This window comes from Elephantulus edwardii, unplaced genomic scaffold (genome assembly GCF_000299155.1).
Source record: "Elephantulus edwardii isolate Elephantulus edwardi_28Jun2011 unplaced genomic scaffold, EleEdw1.0 scaffold00104, whole genome shotgun sequence".
Lineage (NCBI taxonomy): Eukaryota > Metazoa > Chordata > Mammalia > Macroscelidea > Macroscelididae > Elephantulus > Elephantulus edwardii.
In genome coordinates, this window is record NW_006399854.1 from 5,968,206 (window position 1) to 5,976,395 (window position 8,190).

The following is an 8,190-nucleotide window of genomic DNA, read 5'->3' on the forward strand; positions in this document are numbered from 1 at the left end:
CTAGTGACTCTTTCAATCATAATTTCCATAATATCTTTGCTGCTGACAGGCTCAAATATGTTCTTATTATTTTTGTTTTTACAACCTTCTTAATTATCTGTTCTTTCCCTAAATGGTGCTCTATCTTTGCTATGGAATGTTGTGAGAGAAAAAGCCTACTTCAACTTTTGGTATCAGCATTTTAAGTGCTCGTGCTTCCTCACCTTTGTGTTCTTGGGGAACAGAGGAGGTTAACTTAGTGTATCAGGATATATAGATCTATGCTTGGTAGTCACTCAGTCATTTTGTTGGGGCTACGCAAGAATTTTTTGATGGAAGAAGCTGGTAATAGAGACATTTTAGGAATGTTGTTATTGTTGTTGTTATGTGCCATTGAGTCACTTACGAATCATAGTGACCCTATGTACAAGAGCCCTAAATGCCGTTACGTCCTGTGCCAACCTCGCCGTCTCAAACACACTCATTCCCACCACTCCACTCACAGGATGGATCCATTTCATGGAGGGTCTTCCTCTCCTGTGCTGTCCCTCCACTCTCCCAAACATGATGTCCCTCTCCAATGACCAGTCCATCCTTGCAACATGCCCAAAGTATGTCAGATGAAGCTTCAGAATCCTTGACTCCAAGGAGCATTCTGGCTTCACCTTCTCCAGGACAAACCTGTTTGTTCTCCTAGCAGTCCATGGTATTTTCAACACTCTTCTCCAGCACCACAGCTCAAAGGCATGGATTCTTTTGCCAACTCTCTGATGCATAGCACGTAATTGCAAAGACCATAGCCTGGATCAGGCGCACCTTAATCTCCAGCCTGACATCATTGCTCTCCAGTACTCTTGAGAATTCCCTCACAGCTGACTTTCCCAATGCAATTCATCTCCTGATTTCCTGGCTGTTGTTACCAAGAGTGTTGACTGTGGAGCCAAGTAAACTAAAATTGTTAACTATTTCAATCTCTTCACCATCCATACTGATACTGCCAATTGGCTCAGTGGTGAGAATCTTGTTTTCTTGATGTTGAGCTTCAATCCATATTGAAGACTGCAGTCTTTGACAGTCAGCAGCAAGTACTTCAAGTTCTCCTCAGTTTCAGCAAGCAGGGTTGTGTCATCCACATAATGCAGGTTGTTGATGATTCTTCCACCAATCCTGATGCCACATTCCTCCTTGTACAGCCCAGTGTCTTAGATGATCTGTTCTGCATACAGATTGAAAAGGTATGGAGACAAAATATATCCTTGATGGACCCCATTCCTGATTTTGAACCATCCAGTGTCTCCCTGCTCTGTTCTGATGACTGCCTCTTGGTCCAAGTATAGGTTTCACATTAGCACAATCAAATGTTCTGGAATTCCCATTCTCGCCAGCCATAGCTTGTTGTGATCCACACAGTCAAAAGACATTGCATAGTCAATGAAGGACAGATACACATTTTTCTGGTATTCTCTGCTTTCTGCCAAGATCCTTTTAACATTAGCTATAATATCCCTAGTGCCACGACCTCTTCTAAATCCAGCCTTCACATCTGGCAGTTCTCTGTTGACATATTGTTCCAAATGTTTTTGGATAATTTTCAGCAGAATCTTGTTTACCTGTGATATCAGTGATATTGTTTGATAATTTCCACACTCTGTTGAGTCACCTTTCTTTGGAATGGGAACAAATATTGATCTTTTCCAGTCAGTTGGCCAGCTGGCTGTCCTCCAGATTTCTTGGCACAACTTAGTGAGCACATCCATGGCAGCGTCTGTTTGTAGAAAGAAATCATTTGGTATGCGGTCAACCCCTGGAGCCTTGTTTTTTGCCAATTCCTTCAGAGCAACTTGAACTTCCTCCTTCATCACCATAGACTCTTCCTCATATATTTTTCATGAAATTCCTCTGTGTCAGCCAATTCCTTCTGATACAGTGATCTTGTGTACTCTTTCCATCTTCCTTTGATACTTCCTGGATCATTTAGCATTCTACCCAAAGTATCCTTAAGTATTGCCACCCGTGATTTGAATTTGTTTTTCAACTCCTTCAGCTTAAGAAATGCTGAGTGAGTTCAGCCCTCTTGATTTTCTCACTCCAGCTCTCTGCACATTTCATTATAGTATCTTGCTTTGTTGTCCCGCGATGCCTTTCTGAAATTTTCAGCTCTGATTTCTTGGTTTCTTCCTTTAGCTTTGGCTTCTCGGAGCTGTAATGCAATACTCAGAGTCCCATCTGACATTCATCTTGGTCTTTTCTTCTTCTTCAGCTTTTATAATGATCTTTTGCATTCTTCATGGGCTATTTTCTTGATATCCTCCCAGAGCTCATTTGGTCTACGCTCATTGGTGCTCAAGGCCTCAAACCTGTTCTTGAGATGGTTTTGAAATTCAAGTGGGACAGACTTAAGGTTCAAATTTTGGTTCCCATGGACTTGATTTAATTTTCCTCAGCTTCAACTTGAACTTGCATATGAGTAGTTGATGGTCTGTCCCACAATCAGCACCTGGCCTGGTTTTCACTGCCGATATTGAGCTTTTCCACTGAGTCTTTCCACAAATGTAATCAATTTGATTCCTATGTGTACTGTCAGGTATGCATCAACACCAGGCTGCAAACGGAAGACAAGCGGTATTAACCCACAAGAAGTCAATCCTGGAGTAGAAGAACAAGGACTTTTTCTGAGGACATTCCAAGAAAAGAAGCTGTACATGACAGTTGTACTTAACAGCTTTAAATTGAAGTCATACTGACTACATCATGAGAGACTGACAGCAGCATGATATGGTCAGAATCAAAGAAATCCTGATGGCTTGAGACTTAGGGTATCACATCAGGGGCTGGTCAATGGGAGACGGGTGTTGACTGTTGTAGGAAAAAGTAGGAAAGGTTAGTGGTGGAGTAAGGAAAGGGTGGATAACAAACAAACAACAAAAAAACAAAACAAAGAAAACCAACCAAACATGTAGCGGGGTGGGCAACAACATTGAATATTGGTCTTTTTCTAACTGGTAAATGTCTTTCATCTGCTCTTTTCTGTAGAATGCTTGTCTGTCAGATACGATTATATATATTTAAAAATTGAGACAGACTAGGAAGAAGGATTGGCCACCCACTTCCAAAATTACAGGCCTTTGAAAACCTTAGGTGCGATAGAGCACACTTAGACTATCATTTGTACTAAAAGACATGACAATTGAAACTGAGATTTTAGAAATGGAAACACAGAGAAAGAGGAACAGCTGTAAGGAGACACTAGTGATTGTAACATGGAATGTGAGAAGCATGAATGTAGGAAAATTGGACATTGTTAAGAAAGAAATGGAACACATAAATATTGACATATTGGGTATTGGAGAGACGAGATGGTTTGGCATGGGACATTTTGAATCAAATGATCATATGATTTACTATGCTGGGGTTGAAAAGGTAAGAAAAAATGGGGTTGGTTTCATAATTTAAAAAGTCATTTCTAGATCTATCCTGAAATACAATGTAGCGAGCAACAGGATAATACCCATATACATACAAGGAAGTCCAGTGAATACCACTATCATTCAAATATACACACCAACAACTAGAGCCAAAGAAGAGGAAATAGAAGATTTATACCAACTTTTGCAGTCAGAAATTGATCAAACATGCAATCAAGATGCCTTGATAATAACGGGAGACTGGAACACAAAGGTTGGGATCAGGGAAGAAGGATCAGTAGCTGGAAAACACGGGCTCGGTGAGAAAAATGAGGCTGGAGATAGAGTGATAGAGTTCTGCACATTCAATGATTTATTCATTTCCAATACCTTTTATAAGAAACAGAAACACAGGCTATACACAGAGATCTCACCTGATAGTATGCATAGGAATCAAATCGATTTTAGGAACAGCAAGTGTAAATAAGGATTTTGTAAGGGGGAAAAATGTACAATTGTTGAGTACAAACATTGTAATTCTTGTGATTCTAGCAAATACGTCCATTGGAAATAAAATATGAGCCTTATGACAAAGCAGGCTGTATTGAAACAACTAAGAATTTAGAAGCTGAAGACTGTGTTAATCCACTTACTAGCCAATACTTCAGCCCCCCAAAAAAGGATATTATTATCCTGGGTACAGTGTAAGTTGGGGGCTAAGAATTCACTCACTCACTCTCATTGCTTTTAAGTTGGAACCAACTCATAGTTGACCCTCTGTTGGGTTTTTGAGACTGTAAAGCCCATGGGAAGAATTTGCCCATCTTTCTTCTTTGGAGCCATTGGTGGATGTGATCACCAGAGATGTATAGCCTTGCCTTAGCAATGTAACTCCGTACGGGAAAATCTTGGTTCTACTTTTAATTAACTGTGGTGCTTGAGAGCAGTGACATTTTTTTAGGGACTTCAGTAGCTTTACAAGCAAAATATTGAGAGGATTAAATGAGATTATTTGAGAAACACTCAGTGCAGTATCAGCATATGTTAGTTTTTATTGCTATTATTGGCTCTTACTTTGTGCTATCAACTATGGTAAGCATTTAACTTGTATATTTCCTTTTCTAATTAAATATTCTCAAAGCAAATCGTATTTGAAATGTAAAATATCAAAATACTATAAAGCCTACAATAATAGCAAGAACATATCTTGTCCTAACCTTGCTACACTAGATTCACTATTTACAAGAAACCATTTTCACTCTTTAAGGGTTTTATTTCCTGGCTTTTAGTCTCATATAACTAAATTTTACACTAATTTTTGGCTTATATTCTCAGAGATTATCTATTGACTTCCTGTTTGAGTAGATCTAATTTTCCTCTTCTCCTGTCATTTCCAGCCCTTAACCTTTATTCAATATGGATAGATCTTAAAATAGTTACATCACAATTTATGTTTCACTCAGTTATTGTTGTTGTTAGTTGCTGTCAAGTTGAGTATGACTGATAACAAGTTTATGAACAACCGACCTAAACCCTGCCTTATCCTGTTCTTTCTTCAACATCTCAGACACACTAGAACCCATTGTTGATGTCATCTTGTCTGTCCATCTCATTGGGAGTCTTCTTCTTCACTGACCCTCCATCTTTCCAAACACGATGCCCCTTTCCAAGACATAGCTTTGCTGACTACATATACAAAGTAAGAAAGACAAAGCTTTGCCATCTTTGCCCCCAAGGAGTACTCTGGCTACCTTTTTGCAAGACATATCTGTTTGTTCTTATGGCAATCCGTGGGATATTCAGTACTCTTCTTCATGCAGTACTACAAAGATATGAATTATTCTTCTGTCATCCTTGTTGTTCAGCTCTTTGGTCCATAGCAGGTGATTGAGAAGACCATGGACTGAATCAGGAGCATCTTAGTCTTCAAACTGACCTTATTGCTTGTCAATATCTTGGAGACGTCCCTGACAGCAGCCTTGCCCAATGCAATACATTTCCTAGTTTCCTGACTTCTGGTATCAAGGGTATTGATTGTTGATCCAAGCCAGAAGGAATCATTGACACCGTCAATCCTTTATCTTCTTGATGTTGACTACTGGTCCTGTGGTGAGAACTTTAGTTTTCTTGATGCTGTAGTCCTGGATCTTCGGCAATAAATCATCTGCAGATTTTTGATGAGTCCTCTTCTAATCCTGATGTCCCGTTCTTCTTCATCGAGTCCAGCTTTGTGAATTATTTGCTTAGCATACATAGATCAGCAGAAGGGATACAAACCTAACATACATCCTTCCTGATTTTATTTACTTTTTAAAAAAATTTTTTTAAGGCAGACCTTTTCTTTATTTTTCTTGTTGTGTTGAGTCGGATCCAACTGGTACAGGAGGAGATTGGCCCTCCTTCTTCAATGGAGCATCTGGTAGATTTGAACCACTGCCTTCAAGATTTCAGTGCTTCTTTCCTTCCTGATTTTAAACCATGCAATGTTCCTGATTGATTGAGAGAATAGCTACTTGGTTTGCTGTTGTTACGTGCCATCAAGTCGCTTGTGACTTTTAACACCTCTATGTACAATAGTCCTGAGACCTGCTCTAACCTGCGCCAACTTTGCTGTCTCTCTGGCACATCTACCCTCATTATCCCAGTCATTGAATCCATCCATTTCATCAATGGTCTTCCTCTCTTTCTCTGTCCCTCCACCCTCCCAAGCATGATGTCCTTCTCCAAGGATTGGTCCCTCCTTGCAACATATGCAAAGTATGTCAGATGAAGCCTCAGAATCCTTGTCTTCAAGGAGCAGTCAGGTTTTACCCTCTCTAGGACAAACATGTTTGTTCTCCTGGCAGTCCATGGTATATTCTGTACTCCTCTTCAGCACCACAGCTCAAAAGCATCAATTGTCTTTCTATCATCTTTGTCCAGCTCTCTAATGCAGAACAAGCATTTGTGAAGACTATGGTCTAGATCAGGTGGACCTTTGTCTCCAGGCTGCCATCGTTGCTCTTCAGAACCTGATAGCTCACTTTCCCAGTGTAATTTGTTGCTGATTGTGGAGCCAAGCAAACTAAAGCTGGTAACAATTTCAATCTCTTCACCATCTATCATAATGCTGTCTATCAGCCCAGTGGTAAGAATCTTTATTGTTTTGATATTGAGCTTTGATCTATATTGAAGGTTGCAGTTATTAACCTTCAGCAACAAGCACTTCAGGTCTTCCAAAGTTTCAGCAATTAGGGTTGTGTCATCTGCATAATGTAGGTTACTGATGATTCTTCCTCCAATCCTGATGCCACATTTCTCCTCACAAAGCCCAGCCTCCTAGATAATCTGTTCTATATATAGATTGAAAAAGGTATGGAGATAGAACACATCCCTGGCATACACCCTTCCCAGTTTTAAACCATTCTATATGGGCACAATTAAGTGTTCTGAGATTTCCATTCTTCTTGATGTTAGCCATAGTTTTTTATGATATGCATAGTCAATGAGACACAAGCAGACATTCTTCTGGTATTCTTTGCTTTCAACCAGTATCTAACTGATGTCAGCATGGAATCTCTGGTGCCAAAACCTCTTCTAAAGCCAGCTTGTATTTACATTATAAGTACTTTTTGTAGGCTACCTTGCCATAAGAAACGTTTTGTGATTACTCTTCCTTTTTAATACGCAACTTTCTTATCTTTCCCCCTCAGTCTGCATGTTGTAGTGGGGTATTTTTGAGTCAGGACTCACTGATATCTGACCTTCCTGTGGGTTTTCAAAGGTAGTAACAAGTACAGGAGTTGATGATGCATCTTTCTTCCATGGTGTAGGTGGTAGATTTGAACCATGTGTCTTTACGTTGATAGCACAATTCCTTATCCAAAAGAGCTCTCTTCAAGCTGTATATTCTCCCTATTATGTGTCCCTCTCTAATTTCAGCATTGTTTAATTTCTTATGGATAAAATGATTCTTAGGTCTTCACATAACTACATAATGAAATTTTAAACCTTTATGGAATTTTGTTTTCTATGAGATCAGACAAACCTATTCATATATTTAGTTATTTTTTTCCCTAGAGTTCTTTTACTCTTTCACCCTGGACTGGTTGTTCTTTGTGCATTTTAAATGTTTTATCCTCTAAGGTCTGTTTTTCTTCCTCTTTCCTGGATCATTGTCTTTTTCTTCACTTTGATTTGCTATGCATCTGAGAGCTGGACAACGAATAAGGATTACAGAATTGAAGCCTTTGAGCAGTCGTGTTAGAGAAGAACGCTGAACATCCCATGGGTTATCAAACAACAAACAAACAAGTGTGGAAAGAATGCATCTGTAGTGCTCTTTGGAGGCGAAGATGGTGATGTTTACCTCACATATTTTGGGCATGGTGTTAGGAGGGGCTATTTTGTGGAGAGGGACATGATGCGTGGAAATGTGGAGGATCAGCAAGGAGAGGAGGACCCTCAAACAGGTGGATTGAGATGGTGACTGCCACAATGGGCTCTAACTTGTCAGGAAGTGGGAGGATGTCACAGGATAGGACAGGATTAAGATCTGTTGTTCATAGGGTCGCTATTGGTCATACTCCACTGGACAGCATCTAACAATAATATCCTCTTGTAACTCTCTTAGAAAGTTTACATGAGATATAGTTTTCAGTCCTTGAACTTCTGCAAATGTCCTTTTCTATCCTTACATATGATTGAGGCCCTTGCCAGTTAGAGAATTATTATTATAATAATATAATAACATTTGTTGTTTGTTGTTGTTTAGTGCCGTCGAGTCGTAGACAACTCATAGCGACCCTATGAACGAATGGCCTGAGCA